The 27,222-nt window shown below is 40.0% G+C and overlaps 10 non-coding genes and 6 pseudogenes across 10 annotated transcripts; 10 read left to right on the top strand and 6 right to left on the bottom strand.

Annotated features, from left to right (window-relative positions):
* The first annotated feature begins 721 nt into the window (after positions 1–721).
* LOC149938467 (U2 spliceosomal RNA) lies at positions 722–865 on the top strand (annotated as a pseudogene).
* A 1,421-nt stretch (positions 866–2,286) lies between these two features.
* On the top strand, positions 2,287–2,466 carry LOC149938466 (U2 spliceosomal RNA; annotated as a pseudogene).
* Positions 2,467–4,437: 1,971 nt separating this feature from the next.
* On the bottom strand, positions 4,438–4,556 carry LOC149938465 (5S ribosomal RNA). The gene has a single exon (XR_016482033.1). It is a non-coding gene; the product is annotated as a 5S ribosomal RNA (ribosomal RNA).
* A 1,150-nt stretch (positions 4,557–5,706) lies between these two features.
* On the top strand, positions 5,707–5,898 carry LOC149938464 (U2 spliceosomal RNA). Its single transcript, XR_016481493.1, has one exon. It is a non-coding gene; the product is annotated as a U2 spliceosomal RNA (small nuclear RNA).
* Positions 5,899–7,865: 1,967 nt separating this feature from the next.
* On the bottom strand, positions 7,866–7,984 carry LOC149938463 (5S ribosomal RNA). The gene has a single exon (XR_016482032.1). It is a non-coding gene; the product is annotated as a 5S ribosomal RNA (ribosomal RNA).
* Positions 7,985–9,136: 1,152 nt separating this feature from the next.
* On the top strand, positions 9,137–9,328 carry LOC149938462 (U2 spliceosomal RNA). Its single transcript, XR_016481492.1, has one exon. It is a non-coding gene; the product is annotated as a U2 spliceosomal RNA (small nuclear RNA).
* A 1,971-nt stretch (positions 9,329–11,299) lies between these two features.
* Positions 11,300–11,418, bottom strand: LOC149938461 (5S ribosomal RNA). The gene has a single exon (XR_016482031.1). It is a non-coding gene; the product is annotated as a 5S ribosomal RNA (ribosomal RNA).
* A 1,151-nt stretch (positions 11,419–12,569) lies between these two features.
* On the top strand, positions 12,570–12,707 carry LOC149938460 (U2 spliceosomal RNA; annotated as a pseudogene).
* A 1,693-nt stretch (positions 12,708–14,400) lies between these two features.
* Positions 14,401–14,579, top strand: LOC149938459 (U2 spliceosomal RNA; annotated as a pseudogene).
* A 1,967-nt stretch (positions 14,580–16,546) lies between these two features.
* On the bottom strand, positions 16,547–16,665 carry LOC149938458 (5S ribosomal RNA). Its single transcript, XR_016482030.1, has one exon. It is a non-coding gene; the product is annotated as a 5S ribosomal RNA (ribosomal RNA).
* Positions 16,666–17,816: 1,151 nt separating this feature from the next.
* Positions 17,817–17,894, top strand: LOC149938457 (U2 spliceosomal RNA; annotated as a pseudogene).
* Positions 17,895–18,414: 520 nt separating this feature from the next.
* On the top strand, positions 18,415–18,592 carry LOC149938456 (U2 spliceosomal RNA; annotated as a pseudogene).
* Positions 18,593–20,559: 1,967 nt separating this feature from the next.
* On the bottom strand, positions 20,560–20,678 carry LOC149938455 (5S ribosomal RNA). Its single transcript, XR_016482028.1, has one exon. It is a non-coding gene; the product is annotated as a 5S ribosomal RNA (ribosomal RNA).
* A 1,683-nt stretch (positions 20,679–22,361) lies between these two features.
* Positions 22,362–22,549, top strand: LOC149938454 (U2 spliceosomal RNA). Its single transcript, XR_016481616.1, has one exon. It is a non-coding gene; the product is annotated as a U2 spliceosomal RNA (small nuclear RNA).
* Positions 22,550–24,504: 1,955 nt separating this feature from the next.
* Positions 24,505–24,623, bottom strand: LOC149938453 (5S ribosomal RNA). The gene has a single exon (XR_016482027.1). It is a non-coding gene; the product is annotated as a 5S ribosomal RNA (ribosomal RNA).
* Positions 24,624–25,775: 1,152 nt separating this feature from the next.
* LOC149938452 (U2 spliceosomal RNA) lies at positions 25,776–25,967 on the top strand. Its single transcript, XR_016481490.1, has one exon. It is a non-coding gene; the product is annotated as a U2 spliceosomal RNA (small nuclear RNA).
* Positions 25,968–27,222: the final 1,255 nt, after the last annotated feature.

Here is a 27,222-nt window from a genome sequence, read left to right as displayed (position 1 = left end):
TAGGCTTCACATATTTCCGGCTTTGCTTTCCGCGCCTTTTTTCTTATTTTAAATGATTTTTGTAATAAATGTATGATGGCAAATAAGCAAAATTCTAGAAAATACTAGTCCCAAATCCACGTGTTTAAGATGAAACTTAGATCATGAAAATATCCTTAACCCCAAACATACTTCAACACCTAGGGTGCCTCCTACAACTCCTAAAAGGTACGTCTCTAAAATATTCATATAAAGACAGGACATAAGCCGAATTCTCTTAAACCAAAGAATAACAAAAGTTGTTAGTCCTGCTGAACCAGCTCTATAGTCTGTATGAAAAGTGACCGGTTATGGTCCACTTTTATAGAACGCTCTATTCGCTTATAATAAATTTTTCCTAAATGGTCATTTAAACGCGTTTGACGTTTCACGTAGAATCTAGTACACTTAATACGTTATTTATGGTCCTATAAACCACCATTTAGATTTTTTTTCCATACGGCCCGGTAAAGTGGCCCACTCTACTGTCTCTAGCCGATGACCCCAAAAGTGCCAGTCCGGGCCTGGCGGTGTACCTCTATTTCACGGATTCAAGATATCGTCTTCTCCTTTGTTCGCGCGATGGCTACAAACGTTGTCATCTCCCACCAGGACCAACATTCGGTGACGTAATTATGAAATATTTGAAATGCTCGAATTCTCTCTTTTTACTTTGTTAAACAGTGACGGCTCCTAGCGGGTTATCGCTTCTCGGCCTTTTGGCTAAGATCAAAGTGTAGTATCTGTTCCCAGCTATTTCGCTGAAATCTTGGCCGAAAGGCCGTTAAGCGACGTTTACGCTTCTCAGCCTGTTCCTGCGATGCTGACTTACCTGCCGGTACTCTGACGTCTCTGTTCCTGTTCCTGTTTCTGCCGCTGCTGTTTCCGGTTCCTCTGCTGGTCCTGTTTCCGCTGCTGTTCCTGGTCCTGGTCCTGCTGACACTTACCTGTCGCTGCTGATCCTGGTCTCCACGCTGTATCCTGACTTGGCTGTTTCCTGCCACTGCTGCTTGACGCTGTTCCTTCCTGGGACTTGCCTTCATCCGACGATCCTCCCATAGCCATCATGGCTATGGAGGTGAAAAAACGCACTGCTCACCTTCAGGTCGACGCTGGATTCCTGGACGTCGCTCGGACCTTCCACGATAAGCTCGGCAGTGACTGCCTTGACACGCTACAACCTCTTGGTAAAGACAAGTTTTTAATAACTTTTACAACCCTGGCCTTCCTGCAACAGGCTCTCTCCTACAATGACCTCGTTATCAACGATAAACCTTGCCGACTCACCAGCGTCGAAGATGACGGCGTCTGGGTTACCATAAAAAACCTACCTCGCTGGATCCAATGGGACTCTGTCCTCACCACCATGAGACAGTATGGAACCATTAAAGCTCACCGTCTGGACGAGTACCCTCAACTGAAAGGACTCAAAAATGGAGACAGATCGGTAAAAATTAAAATTGAGAAACAAATACCCAATGTTGTTTTTTTTGGGCGTAGCCGAGCGCTAGTATATTACCAAGGGGTCGTGAAGAAGTGTTTCTTCTGCGACCAGGAGGGACATACGGCGTCCGCATGCGAGGCAAAAAAGGCCAGAAAGGAAGCAACCGAGAGGTCCGAGCACGTCCAGGAAGGGGAAAGCTTGGAAACCCAAGAAAAGATTGTGGCACCCAAGGAGCAAGAGCTCGCAACGGTATCAGCGGAATTGGCGGACCCACCCAGCGACCACCAGGAACCCCAGCCCAAGAAACGCAGCAACAGTACATATGTCCATCCGCAACAACTAGAGAAATTAAAGAACTATTCACAGGCAGAACTACGAGATTTTAGGGAATTCCTCGAGACTACCGAAACAATAGGCGACCGCAGGAAACAAGTGTATTTCGCGCTGATGAACAAGGAACAGGAAAAATTCTCCAAAAGACGAATGACCAACTCTCCAGGGAAATCAATAAAGAAAGGCAAGACAGAAGACGTTGAGAAGACATTCGCTAGCGCCACCAAAACCACACCGGAGCAAGATCTTTACGCAGATTACGTTACATACTGAATTTTTTAATTTTACTCAAATGTTTTAAAACCTGAAAAAATAGAAAAAAAGAAAACAAATACTTACCTTGATCGTATATGAACTTGGACACTCCTAGAAATTAGAAAATGTAAATACTTGATTTTTTTAGCTTATCCGACTTTGTTCGCGCTAATTTAACTAATTAAAAACGCGAACAAATATAACAAATGTAAAAATGTAAATATGTAAAATCAAACGAAGCTTTTAATAAACAATTAAAAGTATCTGTTCTTATCAGCTTAATATCTGATACGGGTCCCATCGGGGCCCAAGATATTAAACTTATTTTTGGACGGCGGCGGAGTGGTCGGAGCTTGCTCCACCTCCGCCACGGGTCGGCCTGGTATTGCAGTAAATCCGGGATCGGCCCACTTCTCTCTTGAAATCAAAAATCAAACGCTCTTATAATGGCGCACTGCGCAACACAGTATTTCCGGGAAATGTTATTTGGCTGTCTTTATATATATTTCTTTATTATAATATATTGCCCCTCTGACGTCATAAGTGGTAAAATCCTTATTGTCGAATAGTTAATAATGAAGAATCGGAAAGATTCCAGTTTTTGAATTTTCTTTTACCTAGTTATACACTCTTTTTCGCGGTATTTTCACGGAGGATAGGAAGGGAGGCGAAGTAGGAGGGATGAATGGCGGCAAGATTGCGGCAGCTACGCTACGTCTAGCCGCCATTTTTCCGAAATTTTCCCGCCGCTAAGCTTCTTACAAGGATGCTGCCGCGTTCATCCCTCCTACTTCGCCTCCCTTCCTATCCTCCTTGGTATTTTCCTGGGCGCGTCCATGCTTGGTTTTCCCCCTTTCAGTCCTCTCCTCCATTATGGATACCCAAGGAGTGGATGCTAGACTCCCCGTTTAGGGCAGAGGCAATGGCCGACGAGCGGGAGGCAAGTAAGAGGGGTAAAATAAAGGCGCGAAAAGAGGTTGTTCTGTGTTATTCCTGTGGTTTTATTCGTAACCCAAGGTTCGTAAATCGTGCATGTTCTAAGTGGTTGGCTGAAGGAACCGGTTTTCATAACGTAAATTCGCGGGTTTCGGTATGGTGGGTAGAGACAGCGCGCCCCTCATTTTTAGGTCATTGGGTTCCAGCCAAGATGTTCCGCGTAAAGAGAAAACACGAAATAAGCCCCTCTCCATTTTTTCTCTCTTCCCGTCTTCCGTGGACAGTGAGTCGCCGCCGGGGGCCCGCCGCCCGCGGCAGCTACATTACCAAGATATAAAGTGGCAAGGCTTATTTTTGGTAAGTACAAAATCATTTATTATATATTGCTCTATAATTAACTATATTTGGAATTAAACATTTTTGTTCTATTTATCTCAAAGTCATGATTATTCCTAACATTAATAGTATTAAACTTAATATGATATATCTTTTGTTAAAGTAGATTAGGAATTTATAATTTTAATATTTATAGAGGAGTTCGGATTTAAAATGTTATATTTTTTTAATAATGATCTCAAAGATCTGACTTTTGAAATGTTTGTTACTTTTTCTAAGTATCAATAAAACATGACATTAAATTTATATTGTGCCAAGGTTCATTTTTATATTTTACATAAACTACATCACCTAAAACAATTAATAGATAAAAGTTAGCTATATTATTTTGTTTAAAAAATATATCTCTGTCTCCGTTTTATTATTTAATTTCGTGGTTTGTTTTGATATTTTGTATTTTTGGGTTACTCCCCTAATCCATGCGGCTGTCCCATGATAAAACCTTCTATAAAACATTTTCCAAAAGTCCTTTTTTAGATTCAACTATTTAAATTACATTTAAGATTAAAATTTAGAACAAAAAATATATTTCACAATTAGAATTTGTTAATAAAATTTTAACTTTGGACTTCATTCCAAAACCAGAAAAGGCCATTTCAGAGTGGATTTTACCGCGGAAATGTTTTTGTTTAGAGATAAACGTTAGTTAGTTAGTTAGTTAGTTAGTTAGTTAGTTAATTAGTTAGTTAGTTAGTTAGTTAGTTAGTTAATTAGTTAGTTAGTTAGTTAGTTAGTTAGTTAGTTAGTTAGTTAGTAAGTAAGTAAGTAAGTAAGTAAGTAAGTAAGTAAGTTAGTACTATTTTAAGTACAAGCCTTAAGTAGAATAAAATGAAAACCAATTTTCTCGCCATTTTATTTTGTTCAATTTTGATACTAACATGTATTTTATTCACGGAAAGATGCTGCCAGTTGTTAAAAAAAGGCCAAGAGTTGACCGAAATAATATTATCGTCTGGGCGAACTTTTAATTGCATAAAAAAGCAGCGTCAAAATGATAGGATGAAGGTATTTTCCTGTTAAAAGACGCAAATCCCATCCCGCGAAAATAAATGAGTAGCCAACGGCACGCGGTGTTCCCAGGTGGTCTCCCTCCCAAGTACTGACCGCGCTCGACGCTGCTTAACTTCGGTGATCAGACGAGAACCGGTGTATTCAGCGTGATATGGCCGTTGCCGCTAGAGTGTAATTGATAGCGGTGGACAAGCCGCGACTAGCCAGGTCCTGGTAGGTTGGTGATCGCCGAGGGCCACCGGCTGCATGCGGCTCCAATAGAACGTTCTATACACTCTTTTTAGAAACGTTTACTGGGCGCCGATATTATCGTACAGACAACCAACGAGCAAGCCCTTTACCGCAGAAATTTCATCCCCCCCCCCCCCAAACCAGTTTTTTCATCACCCTCCCCGTAGACTGTAAGGTGATGGCGGTCGATTGGGAAGGCGCGTTTACGAATCTATAAAATTGGTGTGGTGTGCTTTCCCCCTTTGGAGTTCGGAGGAGGTGAAGGTTTGGCCGGTTTTTCGTCTTAGAGAAATATATTTATCTGGCAAACCCGTAAGAAATTGAGAGCAGTCAATTTTTATTAGTAGCGTAGTTGCTAGCCTAGGCTTCACATATTTCCGGCTTTGCTTTCCGCGCCTTTTTTCTTATTTTAAATGATTTTTGTAATAAATGTATGATGGCAAATAAGCAAAATTCTAGAAAATACTAGTCCCAAATCCACGTGTTTAAGATGAAACTTAGATCATGAAAATATCCTTAACCCCAAACATACTTCAACACCTAGGGTGCCTCCTACAACTCCTAAAAGGTACGTCTCTAAAATATTCATATAAAGACAGGACATAAGCCGAATTCTCTTAAACCAAAGAATAACAAAAGTTGTTAGTCCTGCTGAACCAGCTCTATAGTCTGTATGAAAAGTGACCGGTTATGGTCCACTTTTATAGAACGCTCTATTCGCTTATAATAAATTTTTCCTAAATGGTCATTTAAACGCGTTTGACGTTTCACGTAGAATCTAGTACACTTAATACGTTATTTATGGTCCTATAAACCACCATTTAGATTTTTTTTCCATACGGCCCGGTAAAGTGGCCCACTCTACTGTCTCTAGCCGATGACCCCAAAAGTGCCAGTCCGGGCCTGGCGGTGTACCTCTATTTCACGGATTCAAGATATCGTCTTCTCCTTTGTTCGCGCGATGGCTACAAACGTTGTCATCTCCCACCAGGACCAACATTCGGTGACGTAATTATGAAATATTTGAAATGCTCGAATTCTCTCTTTTTACTTTGTTAAACAGTGACGGCTCCTAGCGGGTTATCGCTTCTCGGCCTTTTGGCTAAGATCAAAGTGTAGTATCTGTTCTTATCAGCTTAATATCTGATACGGGTCCCATCGGGGCCCAAGATATTAAACTTATTTTTGGACGGCGGCGGAGTGGTCGGAGCTTGCTCCACCTCCGCCACGGGTCGGCCTGGTATTGCAGTAAATCCGGGATCGGCCCACTTCTCTCTTGAAATCAAAAATCAAACGCTCTTATAATGGCGCACTGCGCAACACAGTATTTCCGGGAAATGTTATTTGGCTGTCTTTATATATATTTCTTTATTATAATATATTGCCCCTCTGACGTCATAAGTGGTAAAATCCTTATTGTCGAATAGTTAATAATGAAGAATCGGAAAGATTCCAGTTTTTGAATTTTCTTTTACCTAGTTATACACTCTTTTTCGCGGTATTTTCACGGAGGATAGGAAGGGAGGCGAAGTAGGAGGGATGAATGGCGGCAAGATTGCGGCAGCTACGCTACGTCTAGCCGCCATTTTTCCGAAATTTTCCCGCCGCTAAGCTTCTTACAAGGATGCTGCCGCGTTCATCCCTCCTACTTCGCCTCCCTTCCTATCCTCCTTGGTATTTTCCTGGGCGCGTCCATGCTTGGTTTTCCCCCTTTCAGTCCTCTCCTCCATTATGGATACCCAAGGAGTGGATGCTAGACTCCCCGTTTAGGGCAGAGGCAATGGCCGACGAGCGGGAGGCAAGTAAGAGGGGTAAAATAAAGGCGCGAAAAGAGGTTGTTCTGTGTTATTCCTGTGGTTTTATTCGTAACCCAAGGTTCGTAAATCGTGCATGTTCTAAGTGGTTGGCTGAAGGAACCGGTTTTCATAACGTAAATTCGCGGGTTTCGGTATGGTGGGTAGAGACAGCGCGCCCCTCATTTTTAGGTCATTGGGTTCCAGCCAAGATGTTCCGCGTAAAGAGAAAACACGAAATAAGCCCCTCTCCATTTTTTCTCTCTTCCCGTCTTCCGTGGACAGTGAGTCGCCGCCGGGGGCCCGCCGCCCGCGGCAGCTACATTACCAAGATATAAAGTGGCAAGGCTTATTTTTGGTAAGTACAAAATCATTTATTATATATTGCTCTATAATTAACTATATTTGGAATTAAACATTTTTGTTCTATTTATCTCAAAGTCATGATTATTCCTAACATTAATAGTATTAAACTTAATATGATATATCTTTTGTTAAAGTAGATTAGGAATTTATAATTTTAATATTTATAGAGGAGTTCGGATTTAAAATGTTATATTTTTTTAATAATGATCTCAAAGATCTGACTTTTGAAATGTTTGTTACTTTTTCTAAGTATCAATAAAACATGACATTAAATTTATATTGTGCCAAGGTTCATTTTTATATTTTACATAAACTACATCACCTAAAACAATTAATAGATAAAAGTTAGCTATATTATTTTGTTTAAAAAATATATCTCTGTCTCCGTTTTATTATTTAATTTCGTGGTTTGTTTTGATATTTTGTATTTTTGGGTTACTCCCCTAATCCATGCGGCTGTCCCATGATAAAACCTTCTATAAAACATTTTCCAAAAGTCCTTTTTTAGATTCAACTATTTAAATTACATTTAAGATTAAAATTTAGAACAAAAAATATATTTCACAATTAGAATTTGTTAATAAAATTTTAACTTTGGACTTCATTCCAAAACCAGAAAAGGCCATTTCAGAGTGGATTTTACCGCGGAAATGTTTTTGTTTAGAGATAAACGTTAGTTAGTTAGTTAGTTAGTTAGTTAGTTAGTTAATTAGTTAGTTAGTTAGTTAGTTAGTTAATTAGTTAGTTAGTTAGTTAGTTAGTTAGTTAGTTAGTTAGTTAGTAAGTAAGTAAGTAAGTAAGTAAGTAAGTAAGTAAGTTAGTACTATTTTAAGTACAAGCCTTAAGTAGAATAAAATGAAAACCAATTTTCTCGCCATTTTATTTTGTTCAATTTTGATACTAACATGTATTTTATTCACGGAAAGATGCTGCCAGTTGTTAAAAAAAGGCCAAGAGTTGACCGAAATAATATTATCGTCTGGGCGAACTTTTAATTGCATAAAAAAGCAGCGTCAAAATGATAGGATGAAGGTATTTTCCTGTTAAAAGACGCAAATCCCATCCCGCGAAAATAAATGAGTAGCCAACGGCACGCGGTGTTCCCAGGTGGTCTCCCTCCCAAGTACTGACCGCGCTCGACGCTGCTTAACTTCGGTGATCAGACGAGAACCGGTGTATTCAGCGTGATATGGCCGTTGCCGCTAGAGTGTAATTGATAGCGGTGGACAAGCCGCGACTAGCCAGGTCCTGGTAGGTTGGTGATCGCCGAGGGCCACCGGCTGCATGCGGCTCCAATAGAACGTTCTATACACTCTTTTTAGAAACGTTTACTGGGCGCCGATATTATCGTACAGACAACCAACGAGCAAGCCCTTTACCGCAGAAATTTCATCCCCCCCCCCCCCCCAAACCAGTTTTTTCATCACCCTCCCCGTAGACTGTAAGGTGATGGCGGTCGATTGGGAAGGCGCGTTTACGAATCTATAAAATTGGTGTGGTGTGCTTTCCCCCTTTGGAGTTCGGAGGAGGTGAAGGTTTGGCCGGTTTTTCGTCTTAGAGAAATATATTTATCTGGCAAACCCGTAAGAAATTGAGAGCAGTCAATTTTTATTAGTAGCGTAGTTGCTAGCCTAGGCTTCACATATTTCCGGCTTTGCTTTCCGCGCCTTTTTTCTTATTTTAAATGATTTTTGTAATAAATGTATGATGGCAAATAAGCAAAATTCTAGAAAATACTAGTCCCAAATCCACGTGTTTAAGATGAAACTTAGATCATGAAAATATCCTTAACCCCAAACATACTTCAACACCTAGGGTGCCTCCTACAACTCCTAAAAGGTACGTCTCTAAAATATTCATATAAAGACAGGACATAAGCCGAATTCTCTTAAACCAAAGAATAACAAAAGTTGTTAGTCCTGCTGAACCAGCTCTATAGTCTGTATGAAAAGTGACCGGTTATGGTCCACTTTTATAGAACGCTCTATTCGCTTATAATAAATTTTTCCTAAATGGTCATTTAAACGCGTTTGACGTTTCACGTAGAATCTAGTACACTTAATACGTTATTTATGGTCCTATAAACCACCATTTAGATTTTTTTTCCATACGGCCCGGTAAAGTGGCCCACTCTACTGTCTCTAGCCGATGACCCCAAAAGTGCCAGTCCGGGCCTGGCGGTGTACCTCTATTTCACGGATTCAAGATATCGTCTTCTCCTTTGTTCGCGCGATGGCTACAAACGTTGTCATCTCCCACCAGGACCAACATTCGGTGACGTAATTATGAAATATTTGAAATGCTCGAATTCTCTCTTTTTACTTTGTTAAACAGTGACGGCTCCTAGCGGGTTATCGCTTCTCGGCCTTTTGGCTAAGATCAAAGTGTAGTATCTGTTCTTATCAGCTTAATATCTGATACGGGTCCCATCGGGGCCCAAGATATTAAACTTATTTTTGGACGGCGGCGGAGTGGTCGGAGCTTGCTCCACCTCCGCCACGGGTCGGCCTGGTATTGCAGTAAATCCGGGATCGGCCCACTTCTCTCTTGAAATCAAAAATCAAACGCTCTTATAATGGCGCACTGCGCAACACAGTATTTCCGGGAAATGTTATTTGGCTGTCTTTATATATATTTCTTTATTATAATATATTGCCCCTCTGACGTCATAAGTGGTAAAATCCTTATTGTCGAATAGTTAATAATGAAGAATCGGAAAGATTCCAGTTTTTGAATTTTCTTTTACCTAGTTATACACTCTTTTTCGCGGTATTTTCACGGAGGATAGGAAGGGAGGCGAAGTAGGAGGGATGAATGGCGGCAAGATTGCGGCAGCTACGCTACGTCTAGCCGCCATTTTTCCGAAATTTTCCCGCCGCTAAGCTTCTTACAAGGATGCTGCCGCGTTCATCCCTCCTACTTCGCCTCCCTTCCTATCCTCCTTGGTATTTTCCTGGGCGCGTCCATGCTTGGTTTTCCCCCTTTCAGTCCTCTCCTCCATTATGGATACCCAAGGAGTGGATGCTAGACTCCCCGTTTAGGGCAGAGGCAATGGCCGACGAGCGGGAGGCAAGTAAGAGGGGTAAAATAAAGGCGCGAAAAGAGGTTGTTCTGTGTTATTCCTGTGGTTTTATTCGTAACCCAAGGTTCGTAAATCGTGCATGTTCTAAGTGGTTGGCTGAAGGAACCGGTTTTCATAACGTAAATTCGCGGGTTTCGGTATGGTGGGTAGAGACAGCGCGCCCCTCATTTTTAGGTCATTGGGTTCCAGCCAAGATGTTCCGCGTAAAGAGAAAACACGAAATAAGCCCCTCTCCATTTTTTCTCTCTTCCCGTCTTCCGTGGACAGTGAGTCGCCGCCGGGGGCCCGCCGCCCGCGGCAGCTACATTACCAAGATATAAAGTGGCAAGGCTTATTTTTGGTAAGTACAAAATCATTTATTATATATTGCTCTATAATTAACTATATTTGGAATTAAACATTTTTGTTCTATTTATCTCAAAGTCATGATTATTCCTAACATTAATAGTATTAAACTTAATATGATATATCTTTTGTTAAAGTAGATTAGGAATTTATAATTTTAATATTTATAGAGGAGTTCGGATTTAAAATGTTATATTTTTTTAATAATGATCTCAAAGATCTGACTTTTGAAATGTTTGTTACTTTTTCTAAGTATCAATAAAACATGACATTAAATTTATATTGTGCCAAGGTTCATTTTTATATTTTACATAAACTACATCACCTAAAACAATTAATAGATAAAAGTTAGCTATATTATTTTGTTTAAAAAATATATCTCTGTCTCCGTTTTATTATTTAATTTCGTGGTTTGTTTTGATATTTTGTATTTTTGGGTTACTCCCCTAATCCATGCGGCTGTCCCATGATAAAACCTTCTATAAAACATTTTCCAAAAGTCCTTTTTTAGATTCAACTATTTAAATTACATTTAAGATTAAAATTTAGAACAAAAAATATATTTCACAATTAGAATTTGTTAATAAAATTTTAACTTTGGACTTCATTCCAAAACCAGAAAAGGCCATTTCAGAGTGGATTTTACCGCGGAAATGTTTTTGTTTAGAGATAAACGTTAGTTAGTTAGTTAGTTAGTTAGTTAGTTAGTTAATTAGTTAGTTAGTTAGTTAGTTAGTTAATTAGTTAGTTAGTTAGTTAGTTAGTTAGTTAGTTAGTTAGTTAGTTAGTAAGTAAGTAAGTAAGTAAGTAAGTAAGTAAGTAAGTTAGTACTATTTTAAGTACAAGCCTTAAGTAGAATAAAATGAAAACCAATTTTCTCGCCATTTTATTTTGTTCAATTTTGATACTAACATGTATTTTATTCACGGAAAGATGCTGCCAGTTGTTAAAAAAAGGCCAAGAGTTGACCGAAATAATATTATCGTCTGGGCGAACTTTTAATTGCATAAAAAAGCAGCGTCAAAATGATAGGATGAAGGTATTTTCCTGTTAAAAGACGCAAATCCCATCCCGCGAAAATAAATGAGTAGCCAACGGCACGCGGTGTTCCCAGGTGGTCTCCCTCCCAAGTACTGACCGCGCTCGACGCTGCTTAACTTCGGTGATCAGACGAGAACCGGTGTATTCAGCGTGATATGGCCGTTGCCGCTAGAGTGTAATTGATAGCGGTGGACAAGCCGCGACTAGCCAGGTCCTGGTAGGTTGGTGATCGCCGAGGGCCACCGGCTGCATGCGGCTCCAATAGAACGTTCTATACACTCTTTTTAGAAACGTTTACTGGGCGCCGATATTATCGTACAGACAACCAACGAGCAAGCCCTTTACCGCAGAAATTTCATCCCCCCCCCCCCCCAAACCAGTTTTTTCATCACCCTCCCCGTAGACTGTAAGGTGATGGCGGTCGATTGGGAAGGCGCGTTTACGAATCTATAAAATTGGTGTGGTGTGCTTTCCCCCTTTGGAGTTCGGAGGAGGTGAAGGTTTGGCCGGTTTTTCGTCTTAGAGAAATATATTTATCTGGCAAACCCGTAAGAAATTGAGAGCAGTCAATTTTTATTAGTAGCGTAGTTGCTAGCCTAGGCTTCACATATTTCCGGCTTTGCTTTCCGCGCCTTTTTTCTTATTTTAAATGATTTTTGTAATAAATGTATGATGGCAAATAAGCAAAATTCTAGAAAATACTAGTCCCAAATCCACGTGTTTAAGATGAAACTTAGATCATGAAAATATCCTTAACCCCAAACATACTTCAACACCTAGGGTGCCTCCTACAACTCCTAAAAGGTACGTCTCTAAAATATTCATATAAAGACAGGACATAAGCCGAATTCTCTTAAACCAAAGAATAACAAAAGTTGTTAGTCCTGCTGAACCAGCTCTATAGTCTGTATGAAAAGTGACCGGTTATGGTCCACTTTTATAGAACGCTCTATTCGCTTATAATAAATTTTTCCTAAATGGTCATTTAAACGCGTTTGACGTTTCACGTAGAATCTAGTACACTTAATACGTTATTTATGGTCCTATAAACCACCATTTAGATTTTTTTTCCATACGGCCCGGTAAAGTGGCCCACTCTACTGTCTCTAGCCGATGACCCCAAAAGTGCCAGTCCGGGCCTGGCGGTGTACCTCTATTTCACGGATTCAAGATATCGTCTTCTCCTTTGTTCGCGCGATGGCTACAAACGTTGTCATCTCCCACCAGGACCAACATTCGGTGACGTAATTATGAAATATTTGAAATGCTCGAATTCTCTCTTTTTACTTTGTTAAACAGTGACGGCTCCTAGCGGGTTATCGCTTCTCGGCCTTTTGGCTAAGATCAAAGTGTAGTATCTGTTTCCAATAGAACTATACAGAGATCTTAGTCGGGGGGCGAGAAGTGTATATACGCCTTTAAGGCGAGTTTACCTGCTTCGCTACCTTACCTGCTCGTTCCTGTGTCCTGGCTCCGGTTCCTGCCGCCGTATCCTGTTTCCGGTTCCTGCCGCTGTATCCTGATTCCGGTTCCTGCCGCTGTACTGTTCCAGTTTTTCCGCCACCTTGGACCCACTTTTTGAGGGGTCGCCGCCTGGCGATACCCGAAGTCATCCGGTGATCTCGACGTCAAAGCCCGTCACCATGTCTTCGTCGTCGACGAAAATGGACAAAGTAGCTTCAGCTTCGGCTTCCGCTACAGCTTGTAAGGCTGCTACAGCCCGCATCAAATTTGACGGTGTCGCCGTGGAAGAATTAGCGCTAGCTCTTTTTGACCACGTCGGCCCCAAAAATATCACCGTATTTCAAATGATTGGCAAGTCCGAAGTACAGATCACCTTCCGGGACGCAGCTAGTTATCAGAAAGCCGTGGACTGCGGAATCGTCGTCGGTGAGAAGCCGCTCGATGTTATTGGAGTAGCTGACCCTGTTACTTACCTAACAGTGAAAGACGCTCCCAGTTGGTGGGATTTGGAGGTTTTCAAGAAGGCCTTCAGAACGAGCTGTGACGTTATATCCCAGACGTGGGAGACCTATCAGAAAGGGGTCCTGAAAGACCTTCGTACCGGAACACGACGTCTCCAAGTAAAAGTCAGGGGTCCAATCCCGAACCTGATGATCATCAATGGACATCGCATACAAGTCACGTACCGGGGAGTACAGAGAATGTGCTTCTTTTGCCACAAAGACACTCATCAGGTTCGGGATTGCCCGAAAAAGAAAAACAGGGTTCGCCCGCCTCTCCAGAACACGGGCCTTGAATCCCAACTTCCGCCACCAAATGATCCAGAGAGTTCAAGACGTTCGCCATCATCCGCAGAAGATGGAGATCAGGAAATTATGGAGGCTACTGATGATCAGTTAGCGATTAACGAAGATGTACCAAGTGCAGGCGACTTCGAGGAAGGTGATGAGGGCTGGCGGTTGCTATCGCCTACGTCATCCCCCAAGGTCACCGCAGCAGCAGCCAAGGGCTATTCTGAGGCAGTTAAATCGTCACCACAGAAAGTCATAGTCTCGCCAGGATTTGCTAAAAGAGTGGCAGATTTCGAACGCAATTTTAAATGGGCGGATCTTTCCGACGCCAAACTTGATCAATTTCTTCGGGACGCCAAGGATCATGACACTACGGACCCAGATAAGCTGATCTGGCGTGAGAAAGCGCGAACGGGCGCAATGACAGAAATCCAGAGGCGGGCTAAACGTCGACAGAGTCCATCCATTGAAAAAGACCCAAAGAGAGGCAAAAAATAGTTCTTACGATAATTGTGTAAATATGTATTTATTTATATCTTTTTCGTATCTATCTGTTGTAAATATAAGTAATTATTTTTACAAGTCCAAAATGTTTTTATCGTGTAGAGTATGATTTTAACTTTACAAATGTCGTGCTTTCGGGGTTTTAATTGTTTTAGCTTTAAATGTTATTGGACTTTTTCCGTCTTATTGCCATTTTTTATGGAAAATTATTTGTTATTTACCCAAAGATATTTATTTAAATTTAAAAAGAAAAAAGAAATATACTTACCTGACCGCATTGTACAAAAGAACTAAACCTGGAAAAAAGATCAGAGAATCAGACACCATTTTTTTTGACAAATGTTCGCGCTAAATTAAAATATTAATAACGCGAACATATGTATCAATGACAAGAATTTAAATAAACAAATTCAGTATCTGTTCTTATCAGCTTAATATCTGATACGGGTCCCATCGGGGCCCAAGATATTAAACTTATTTTTGGACGGCGGCGGAGTGGTCGGAGCTTGCTCCACCTCCGCCACGGGTCGGCCTGGTATTGCAGTAAATCCGGGATCGGCCCACTTCTCTCTTGAAATCAAAAATCAAACGCTCTTATAATGGCGCACTGCGCAACACAGTATTTCCGGGAAATGTTATTTGGCTGTCTTTATATATATTTCTTTATTATAATATATTGCCCCTCTGACGTCATAAGTGGTAAAATCCTTATTGTCGAATAGTTAATAATGAAGAATCGGAAAGATTCCAGTTTTTGAATTTTCTTTTACCTAGTTATACACTCTTTTTCGCGGTATTTTCACGGAGGATAGGAAGGGAGGCGAAGTAGGAGGGATGAATGGCGGCAAGATTGCGGCAGCTACGCTACGTCTAGCCGCCATTTTTCCGAAATTTTCCCGCCGCTAAGCTTCTTACAAGGATGCTGCCGCGTTCATCCCTCCTACTTCGCCTCCCTTCCTATCCTCCTTGGTATTTTCCTGGGCGCGTCCATGCTTGGTTTTCCCCCTTTCAGTCCTCTCCTCCATTATGGATACCCAAGGAGTGGATGCTAGACTCCCCGTTTAGGGCAGAGGCAATGGCCGACGAGCGGGAGGCAAGTAAGAGGGGTAAAATAAAGGCGCGAAAAGAGGTTGTTCTGTGTTATTCCTGTGGTTTTATTCGTAACCCAAGGTTCGTAAATCGTGCATGTTCTAAGTGGTTGGCTGAAGGAACCGGTTTTCATAACGTAAATTCGCGGGTTTCGGTATGGTGGGTAGAGACAGCGCGCCCCTCATTTTTAGGTCATTGGGTTCCAGCCAAGATGTTCCGCGTAAAGAGAAAACACGAAATAAGCCCCTCTCCATTTTTTCTCTCTTCCCGTCTTCCGTGGACAGTGAGTCGCCGCCGGGGGCCCGCCGCCCGCGGCAGCTACATTACCAAGATATAAAGTGGCAAGGCTTATTTTTGGTAAGTACAAAATCATTTATTATATATTGCTCTATAATTAACTATATTTGGAATTAAACATTTTTGTTCTATTTATCTCAAAGTCATGATTATTCCTAACATTAATAGTATTAAACTTAATATGATATATCTTTTGTTAAAGTAGATTAGGAATTTATAATTTTAATATTTATAGAGGAGTTCGGATTTAAAATGTTATATTTTTTTAATAATGATCTCAAAGATCTGACTTTTGAAATGTTTGTTACTTTTTCTAAGTATCAATAAAACATGACATTAAATTTATATTGTGCCAAGGTTCATTTTTATATTTTACATAAACTACATCACCTAAAACAATTAATAGATAAAAGTTAGCTATATTATTTTGTTTAAAAAATATATCTCTGTCTCCGTTTTATTATTTAATTTCGTGGTTTGTTTTGATATTTTGTATTTTTGGGTTACTCCCCTAATCCATGCGGCTGTCCCATGATAAAACCTTCTATAAAACATTTTCCAAAAGTCCTTTTTTAGATTCAACTATTTAAATTACATTTAAGATTAAAATTTAGAACAAAAAATATATTTCACAATTAGAATTTGTTAATAAAATTTTAACTTTGGACTTCATTCCAAAACCAGAAAAGGCCATTTCAGAGTGGATTTTACCGCGGAAATGTTTTTGTTTAGAGATAAACGTTAGTTAGTTAGTTAGTTAGTTAGTTAGTTAATTAGTTAGTTAGTTAGTTAGTTAGTTAATTAGTTAGTTAGTTAGTTAGTTAGTTAGTTAGTTAGTTAGTTAGTTAGTAAGTAAGTAAGTAAGTAAGTAAGTAAGTAAGTAAGTTAGTACTATTTTAAGTACAAGCCTTAAGTAGAATAAAATGAAAACCAATTTTCTCGCCATTTTATTTTGTTCAATTTTGATACTAACATGTATTTTATTCACGGAAAGATGCTGCCAGTTGTTAAAAAAAGGCCAAGAGTTGACCGAAATAATATTATCGTCTGGGCGAACTTTTAATTGCATAAAAAAGCAGCGTCAAAATGATAGGATGAAGGTATTTTCCTGTTAAAAGACGCAAATCCCATCCCGCGAAAATAAATGAGTAGCCAACGGCACGCGGTGTTCCCAGGTGGTCTCCCTCCCAAGTACTGACCGCGCTCGACGCTGCTTAACTTCGGTGATCAGACGAGAACCGGTGTATTCAGCGTGATATGGCCGTTGCCGCTAGAGTGTAATTGATAGCGGTGGACAAGCCGCGACTAGCCAGGTCCTGGTAGGTTGGTGATCGCCGAGGGCCACCGGCTGCATGCGGCTCCAATAGAACGTTCTATACACTCTTTTTAGAAACGTTTACTGGGCGCCGATATTATCGTACAGACAACCAACGAGCAAGCCCTTTACCGCAGAAATTTCATCCCCCCCCCCCCCCAAACCAGTTTTTTCATCACCCTCCCCGTAGACTGTAAGGTGATGGCGGTCGATTGGGAAGGCGCGTTTACGAATCTATAAAATTGGTGTGGTGTGCTTTCCCCCTTTGGAGTTCGGAGGAGGTGAAGGTTTGGCCGGTTTTTCGTCTTAGAGAAATATATTTATCTGGCAAACCCGTAAGAAATTGAGAGCAGTCAATTTTTATTAGTAGCGTAGTTGCTAGCCTAGGCTTCACATATTTCCGGCTTTGCTTTCCGCGCCTTTTTTCTTATTTTAAATGATTTTTGTAATAAATGTATGATGGCAAATAAGCAAAATTCTAGAAAATACTAGTCCCAAATCCACGTGTTTAAGATGAAACTTAGATCATGAAAATATCCTTAACCCCAAACATACTTCAACACCTAGGGTGCCTCCTACAACTCCTAAAAGGTACGTCTCTAAAATATTCATATAAAGACAGGACATAAGCCGAATTCTCTTAAACCAAAGAATAACAAAAGTTGTTAGTCCTGCTGAACCAGCTCTATAGTCTGTATGAAAAGTGACCGGTTATGGTCCACTTTTATAGAACGCTCTATTCGCTTATAATAAATTTTTCCTAAATGGTCATTTAAACGCGTTTGACGTTTCACGTAGAATCTAGTACACTTAATACGTTATTTATGGTCCTATAAACCACCATTTAGATTTTTTTTCCATACGGCCCGGTAAAGTGGCCCACTCTACTGTCTCTAGCCGATGACCCCAAAAGTGCCAGTCCGGGCCTGGCGGTGTACCTCTATTTCACGGATTCAAGATATCGTCTTCTCCTTTGTTCGCGCGATGGCTACAAACGTTGTCATCTCCCACCAGGACCAACATTCGGTGACGTAATTATGAAATATTTGAAATGCTCGAATTCTCTCTTTTTACTTTGTTAAACAGTGACGGCTCCTAGCGGGTTATCGCTTCTCGGCCTTTTGGCTAAGATCAAAGTGTAGTATCTGAAGAGAGCTGGACTTTAACATCACCAGAACCATACAAGAGAAACGCAGAACCTCCAGTCCAAACAAGCCAATACGCCGACGCCTTGAAATCTCCACCACATCACGATGACCTAGAACCCGAAAGCGAACCCGAATCCATTGACTCCGACAACAACTCCAGACCCCGATTTGATCCATCAGAGTGGAATTATACCGATCCGTCACAACTACATTTACATCTATTGAGGAAAACCGAACTTCAAGCCCTTCTTGCAAAAATCAACTCCAGAGCACCCACACGTTCACCCATCCTAACCAAACGAGCAGAAGACCAAGCGGCACAAATCATCGAACTTTTAAAAAACTATCCAAAGAGACGACGTAGTAAAACTCCAGAAAAAGAAGTGAAAAAAGGCAAAAATATGTTTTAAATTTAATTTTTAAATTTTCACATAGTTCTTTACTCGTTTTTTTTTTTACAATGTTTCTTTTTATCTTTTAACGAGTGTTCGCGCTAATTTAAATTAACTTAAAACGCGAACAAATGACTTGAATGTAATTTTTGTAACGAAACGAATCTTTTAATAAACTATTAAAAGTATCTGTTCTTATCAGCTTAATATCTGATACGGGTCCCATCGGGGCCCAAGATATTAAACTTATTTTTGGACGGCGGCGGAGTGGTCGGAGCTTGCTCCACCTCCGCCACGGGTCGGCCTGGTATTGCAGTAAATCCGGGATCGGCCCACTTCTCTCTTGAAATCAAAAATCAAACGCTCTTATAATGGCGCACTGCGCAACACAGTATTTCCGGGAAATGTTATTTGGCTGTCTTTATATATATTTCTTTATTATAATATATTGCCCCTCTGACGTCATAAGTGGTAAAATCCTTATTGTCGAATAGTTAATAATGAAGAATCGGAAAGATTCCAGTTTTTGAATTTTCTTTTACCTAGTTATACACTCTTTTTCGCGGTATTTTCACGGAGGATAGGAAGGGAGGCGAAGTAGGAGGGATGAATGGCGGCAAGATTGCGGCAGCTACGCTACGTCTAGCCGCCATTTTTCCGAAATTTTCCCGCCGCTAAGCTTCTTACAAGGATGCTGCCGCGTTCATCCCTCCTACTTCGCCTCCCTTCCTATCCTCCTTGGTATTTTCCTGGGCGCGTCCATGCTTGGTTTTCCCCCTTTCAGTCCTCTCCTCCATTATGGATACCCAAGGAGTGGATGCTAGACTCCCCGTTTAGGGCAGAGGCAATGGCCGACGAGCGGGAGGCAAGTAAGAGGGGTAAAATAAAGGCGCGAAAAGAGGTTGTTCTGTGTTATTCCTGTGGTTTTATTCGTAACCCAAGGTTCGTAAATCGTGCATGTTCTAAGTGGTTGGCTGAAGGAACCGGTTTTCATAACGTAAATTCGCGGGTTTCGGTATGGTGGGTAGAGACAGCGCGCCCCTCATTTTTAGGTCATTGGGTTCCAGCCAAGATGTTCCGCGTAAAGAGAAAACACGAAATAAGCCCCTCTCCATTTTTTCTCTCTTCCCGTCTTCCGTGGACAGTGAGTCGCCGCCGGGGGCCCGCCGCCCGCGGCAGCTACATTACCAAGATATAAAGTGGCAAGGCTTATTTTTGGTAAGTACAAAATCATTTATTATATATTGCTCTATAATTAACTATATTTGGAATTAAACATTTTTGTTCTATTTATCTCAAAGTCATGATTATTCCTAACATTAATAGTATTAAACTTAATATGATATATCTTTTGTTAAAGTAGATTAGGAATTTATAATTTTAATATTTATAGAGGAGTTCGGATTTAAAATGTTATATTTTTTTAATAATGATCTCAAAGATCTGACTTTTGAAATGTTTGTTACTTTTTCTAAGTATCAATAAAACATGACATTAAATTTATATTGTGCCAAGGTTCATTTTTATATTTTACATAAACTACATCACCTAAAACAATTAATAGATAAAAGTTAGCTATATTATTTTGTTTAAAAAATATATCTCTGTCTCCGTTTTATTATTTAATTTCGTGGTTTGTTTTGATATTTTGTATTTTTGGGTTACTCCCCTAATCCATGCGGCTGTCCCATGATAAAACCTTCTATAAAACATTTTCCAAAAGTCCTTTTTTAGATTCAACTATTTAAATTACATTTAAGATTAAAATTTAGAACAAAAAATATATTTCACAATTAGAATTTGTTAATAAAATTTTAACTTTGGACTTCATTCCAAAACCAGAAAAGGCCATTTCAGAGTGGATTTTACCGCGGAAATGTTTTTGTTTAGAGATAAACGTTAGTTAGTTAGTTAGTTAGTTAGTTAGTTAATTAGTTAGTTAGTTAGTTAGTTAGTTAATTAGTTAGTTAGTTAGTTAGTTAGTTAGTTAGTTAGTTAGTTAGTTAGTAAGTAAGTAAGTAAGTAAGTAAGTAAGTAAGTAAGTTAGTACTATTTTAAGTACAAGCCTTAAGTAGAATAAAATGAAAACCAATTTTCTCGCCATTTTATTTTGTTCAATTTTGATACTAACATGTATTTTATTCACGGAAAGATGCTGCCAGTTGTTAAAAAAAGGCCAAGAGTTGACCGAAATAATATTATCGTCTGGGCGAACTTTTAATTGCATAAAAAAGCAGCGTCAAAATGATAGGATGAAGGTATTTTCCTGTTAAAAGACGCAAATCCCATCCCGCGAAAATAAATGAGTAGCCAACGGCACGCGGTGTTCCCAGGTGGTCTCCCTCCCAAGTACTGACCGCGCTCGACGCTGCTTAACTTCGGTGATCAGACGAGAACCGGTGTATTCAGCGTGATATGGCCGTTGCCGCTAGAGTGTAATTGATAGCGGTGGACAAGCCGCGACTAGCCAGGTCCTGGTAGGTTGGTGATCGCCGAGGGCCACCGGCTGCATGCGGCTCCAATAGAACGTTCTATACACTCTTTTTAGAAACGTTTACTGGGCGCCGATATTATCGTACAGACAACCAACGAGCAAGCCCTTTACCGCAGAAATTTCATCCCCCCCCCCCCCCCCAAACCAGTTTTTTCATCACCCTCCCCGTAGACTGTAAGGTGATGGCGGTCGATTGGGAAGGCGCGTTTACGAATCTATAAAATTGGTGTGGTGTGCTTTCCCCCTTTGGAGTTCGGAGGAGGTGAAGGTTTGGCCGGTTTTTCGTCTTAGAGAAATATATTTATCTGGCAAACCCGTAAGAAATTGAGAGCAGTCAATTTTTATTAGTAGCGTAGTTGCTAGCCTAGGCTTCACATATTTCCGGCTTTGCTTTCCGCGCCTTTTTTCTTATTTTAAATGATTTTTGTAATAAATGTATGATGGCAAATAAGCAAAATTCTAGAAAATACTAGTCCCAAATCCACGTGTTTAAGATGAAACTTAGATCATGAAAATATCCTTAACCCCAAACATACTTCAACACCTAGGGTGCCTCCTACAACTCCTAAAAGGTACGTCTCTAAAATATTCATATAAAGACAGGACATAAGCCGAATTCTCTTAAACCAAAGAATAACAAAAGTTGTTAGTCCTGCTGAACCAGCTCTATAGTCTGTATGAAAAGTGACCGGTTATGGTCCACTTTTATAGAACGCTCTATTCGCTTATAATAAATTTTTCCTAAATGGTCATTTAAACGCGTTTGACGTTTCACGTAGAATCTAGTACACTTAATACGTTATTTATGGTCCTATAAACCACCATTTAGATTTTTTTTCCATACGGCCCGGTAAAGTGGCCCACTCTACTGTCTCTAGCCGATGACCCCAAAAGTGCCAGTCCGGGCCTGGCGGTGTACCTCTATTTCACGGATTCAAGATATCGTCTTCTCCTTTGTTCGCGCGATGGCTACAAACGTTGTCATCTCCCACCAGGACCAACATTCGGTGACGTAATTATGAAATATTTGAAATGCTCGAATTCTCTCTTTTTACTTTGTTAAACAGTGACGGCTCCTAGCGGGTTATCGCTTCTCGGCCTTTTGGCTAAGATCATGTTACACTTACCTGACAAAAATGTTAAACTAACCTAACCTTAAAAAATGTTACACTTATCTGAAAAAACTGTTAAACTCACCTGGAAAAAATGTTAAACTTACCTGGAAAAAATTTTAAACTTACCTGGAAAAAATGTTAAACCCAGCTGGAAAAATGTTAAACTCACCTGAACATTTTTTAAATTTAACTGAAAAACGTTAATCTTCCCTGACAAAAATGAAAATTTTGATAGTTAACTTTAAACTTACCTGAAAAATTTATATGAATAAATTTAAACTTATCTGAAAAAAATGTTAAACTTCTACTCACCTGAAAACTAATACGTCACAATTAAACTTACCTGGAATATTAAATGTTAAATTAACCTAGCCTGCATCTCAAACGATAAAATTAAACTACCCGTTTGAACCCCTTTTTAAATTTCAGTCCAATTAATGTAAATACCTAATTAATGCGAATCAATTTCTGTCCATGATCTATTGAAAGATCTGTATCTGTATATATTTGTCCTTCATTAATAAACAATTTCAGTATCTGTTCTTATCAGCTTAATATCTGATACGGGTCCCATCGGGGCCCAAGATATTAAACTTATTTTTGGACGGCGGCGGAGTGGTCGGAGCTTGCTCCACCTCCGCCACGGGTCGGCCTGGTATTGCAGTAAATCCGGGATCGGCCCACTTCTCTCTTGAAATCAAAAATCAAACGCTCTTATAATGGCGCACTGCGCAACACAGTATTTCCGGGAAATGTTATTTGGCTGTCTTTATATATATTTCTTTATTATAATATATTGCCCCTCTGACGTCATAAGTGGTAAAATCCTTATTGTCGAATAGTTAATAATGAAGAATCGGAAAGATTCCAGTTTTTGAATTTTCTTTTACCTAGTTATACACTCTTTTTCGCGGTATTTTCACGGAGGATAGGAAGGGAGGCGAAGTAGGAGGGATGAATGGCGGCAAGATTGCGGCAGCTACGCTACGTCTAGCCGCCATTTTTCCGAAATTTTCCCGCCGCTAAGCTTCTTACAAGGATGCTGCCGCGTTCATCCCTCCTACTTCGCCTCCCTTCCTATCCTCCTTGGTATTTTCCTGGGCGCGTCCATGCTTGGTTTTCCCCCTTTCAGTCCTCTCCTCCATTATGGATACCCAAGGAGTGGATGCTAGACTCCCCGTTTAGGGCCGACGAGCGGGAGGCAAGTAAGAGGGGTAAAATAAAGGCGCGAAAAGAGGTTGTTCTGTGTTATTCCTGTGGTTTTATTCGTAACCCAAGGTTCGTAAATCGTGCATGTTCTAAGTGGTTGGCTGAAGGAACCGGTTTTCATAACGTAAATTCGCGGGTTTCGGTATGGTGGGTAGAGACAGCGCGCCCCTCATTTTTAGGTCATTGGGTTCCAGCCAAGATGTTCCGCGTAAAGAGAAAACACGAAATAAGCCCCTCTCCATTTTTTCTCTCTTCCCGTCTTCCGTGGACAGTGAGTCGCCGCCGGGGGCCCGCCGCCCGCGGCAGCTACATTACCAAGATATAAAGTGGCAAGGCTTATTTTTGGTAAGTACAAAATCATTTATTATATATTGCTCTATAATTAACTATATTTGGAATTAAACATTTTTGTTCTATTTATCTCAAAGTCATGATTATTCCTAACATTAATAGTATTAAACTTAATATGATATATCTTTTGTTAAAGTAGATTAGGAATTTATAATTTTAATATTTATAGAGGAGTTCGGATTTAAAATGTTATATTTTTTTAATAATGATCTCAAAGATCTGACTTTTGAAATGTTTGTTACTTTTTCTAAGTATCAATAAAACATGACATTAAATTTATATTGTGCCAAGGTTCATTTTTATATTTTACATAAACTACATCACCTAAAACAATTAATAGATAAAAGTTAGCTATATTATTTTGTTTAAAAAATATATCTCTGTCTCCGTTTTATTATTTAATTTCGTGGTTTGTTTTGATATTTTGTATTTTTGGGTTACTCCCCTAATCCATGCGGCTGTCCCATGATAAAACCTTCTATAAAACATTTTCCAAAAGTCCTTTTTTAGATTCAACTATTTAAATTACATTTAAGATTAAAATTTAGAACAAAAAATATATTTCACAATTAGAATTTGTTAATAAAATTTTAACTTTGGACTTCATTCCAAAACCAGAAAAGGCCATTTCAGAGTGGATTTTACCGCGGAAATGTTTTTGTTTAGAGATAAACGTTAGTTAGTTAGTTAGTTAGTTAGTTAGTTAATTAGTTAGTTAGTTAGTTAGTTAGTTAATTAGTTAGTTAGTTAGTTAGTTAGTTAGTTAGTTAGTTAGTTAGTTAGTAAGTAAGTAAGTAAGTAAGTAAGTAAGTAAGTAAGTTAGTACTATTTTAAGTACAAGCCTTAAGTAGAATAAAATGAAAACCAATTTTCTCGCCATTTTATTTTGTTCAATTTTGATACTAACATGTATTTTATTCACGGAAAGATGCTGCCAGTTGTTAAAAAAAGGCCAAGAGTTGACCGAAATAATATTATCGTCTGGGCGAACTTTTAATTGCATAAAAAAGCAGCGTCAAAATGATAGGATGAAGGTATTTTCCTGTTAAAAGACGCAAATCCCATCCCGCGAAAATAAATGAGTAGCCAACGGCACGCGGTGTTCCCAGGTGGTCTCCCTCCCAAGTACTGACCGCGCTCGACGCTGCTTAACTTCGGTGATCAGACGAGAACCGGTGTATTCAGCGTGATATGGCCGTTGCCGCTAGAGTGTAATTGATAGCGGTGGACAAGCCGCGACTAGCCAGGTCCTGGTAGGTTGGTGATCGCCGAGGGCCACCGGCTGCATGCGGCTCCAATAGAACGTTCTATACACTCTTTTTAGAAACGTTTACTGGGCGCCGATATTATCGTACAGACAACCAACGAGCAAGCCCTTTACCGCAGAAATTTCATCCCCCCCCCCCCCCCAAACCAGTTTTTTCATCACCCTCCCCGTAGACTGTAAGGTGATGGCGGTCGATTGGGAAGGCGCGTTTACGAATCTATAAAATTGGTGTGGTGTGCTTTCCCCCTTTGGAGTTCGGAGGAGGTGAAGGTTTGGCCGGTTTTTCGTCTTAGAGAAATATATTTATCTGGCAAACCCGTAAGAAATTGAGAGCAGTCAATTTTTATTAGTAGCGTAGTTGCTAGCCTAGGCTTCACATATTTCCGGCTTTGCTTTCCGCGCCTTTTTTCTTATTTTAAATGATTTTTGTAATAAATGTATGATGGCAAATAAGCAAAATTCTAGAAAATACTAGTCCCAAATCCACGTGTTTAAGATGAAACTTAGATCATGAAAATATCCTTAACCCCAAACATACTTCAACACCTAGGGTGCCTCCTACAACTCCTAAAAGGTACGTCTCTAAAATATTCATATAAAGACAGGACATAAGCCGAATTCTCTTAAACCAAAGAATAACAAAAGTTGTTAGTCCTGCTGAACCAGCTCTATAGTCTGTATGAAAAGTGACCGGTTATGGTCCACTTTTATAGAACGCTCTATTCGCTTATAATAAATTTTTCCTAAATGGTCATTTAAACGCGTTTGACGTTTCACGTAGAATCTAGTACACTTAATACGTTATTTATGGTCCTATAAACCACCATTTAGATTTTTTTTCCATACGGCCCGGTAAAGTGGCCCACTCTACTGTCTCTAGCCGATGACCCCAAAAGTGCCAGTCCGGGCCTGGCGGTGTACCTCTATTTCACGGATTCAAGATATCGTCTTCTCCTTTGTTCGCGCGATGGCTACAAACGTTGTCATCTCCCACCAGGACCAACATTCGGTGACGTAATTATGAAATATTTGAAATGCTCGAATTCTCTCTTTTTACTTTGTTAAACAGTGACGGCTCCTAGCGGGTTATCGCTTCTCGGCCTTTTGGCTAAGATCAAAGTGTAGTATCTGTTCTTATCAGCTTAATATCTGATACGGGTCCCATCGGGGCCCAAGATATTAAACTTATTTTTGGACGGCGGCGGAGTGGTCGGAGCTTGCTCCACCTCCGCCACGGGTCGGCCTGGTATTGCAGTAAATCCGGGATCGGCCCACTTCTCTCTTGAAATCAAAAATCAAACGCTCTTATAATGGCGCACTGCGCAACACAGTATTTCCGGGAAATGTTATTTGGCTGTCTTTATATATATTTCTTTATTATAATATATTGCCCCTCTGACGTCATAAGTGGTAAAATCCTTATTGTCGAATAGTTAATAATGAAGAATCGGAAAGATTCCAGTTTTTGAATTTTCTTTTACCTAGTTATACACTCTTTTTCGCGGTATTTTCACGGAGGATAGGAAGGGAGGCGAAGTAGGAGGGATGAATGGCGGCAAGATTGCGGCAGCTACGCTACGTCTAGCCGCCATTTTTCCGAAATTTTCCCGCCGCTAAGCTTCTTACAAGGATGCTGCCGCGTTCATCCCTCCTACTTCGCCTCCCTTCCTATCCTCCTTGGTATTTTCCTGGGCGCGTCCATGCTTGGTTTTCCCCCTTTCAGTCCTCTCCTCCATTATGGATACCCAAGGAGTGGATGCTAGACTCCCCGTTTAGGGCAGAGGCAATGGCCGACGAGCGGGAGGCAAGTAAGAGGGGTAAAATAAAGGCGCGAAAAGAGGTTGTTCTGTGTTATTCCTGTGGTTTTATTCGTAACCCAAGGTTCGTAAATCGTGCATGTTCTAAGTGGTTGGCTGAAGGAACCGGTTTTCATAACGTAAATTCGCGGGTTTCGGTATGGTGGGTAGAGACAGCGCGCCCCTCATTTTTAGGTCATTGGGTTCCAGCCAAGATGTTCCGCGTAAAGAGAAAACACGAAATAAGCCCCTCTCCATTTTTTCTCTCTTCCCGTCTTCCGTGGACAGTGAGTCGCCGCCGGGGGCCCGCCGCCCGCGGCAGCTACATTACCAAGATATAAAGTGGCAAGGCTTATTTTTGGTAAGTACAAAATCATTTATTATATATTGCTCTATAATTAACTATATTTGGAATTAAACATTTTTGTTCTATTTATCTCAAAGTCATGATTATTCCTAACATTAATAGTATTAAACTTAATATGATATATCTTTTGTTAAAGTAGATTAGGAATTTATAATTTTAATATTTATAGAGGAGTTCGGATTTAAAATGTTATATTTTTTTAATAATGATCTCAAAGATCTGACTTTTGAAATGTTTGTTACTTTTTCTAAGTATCAATAAAACATGACATTAAATTTATATTGTGCCAAGGTTCATTTTTATATTTTACATAAACTACATCACCTAAAACAATTAATAGATAAAAGTTAGCTATATTATTTTGTTTAAAAA

Source organism: Leiobunum rupestre, chromosome 6 (genome assembly GCF_980474605.1).
Source record: "Leiobunum rupestre chromosome 6, qqLeiRupe1.1.hap1, whole genome shotgun sequence".
NCBI lineage: Eukaryota > Metazoa > Arthropoda > Arachnida > Opiliones > Sclerosomatidae > Leiobunum > Leiobunum rupestre.
This window is presented reverse-complemented; position numbering and strand designations above follow the sequence as displayed.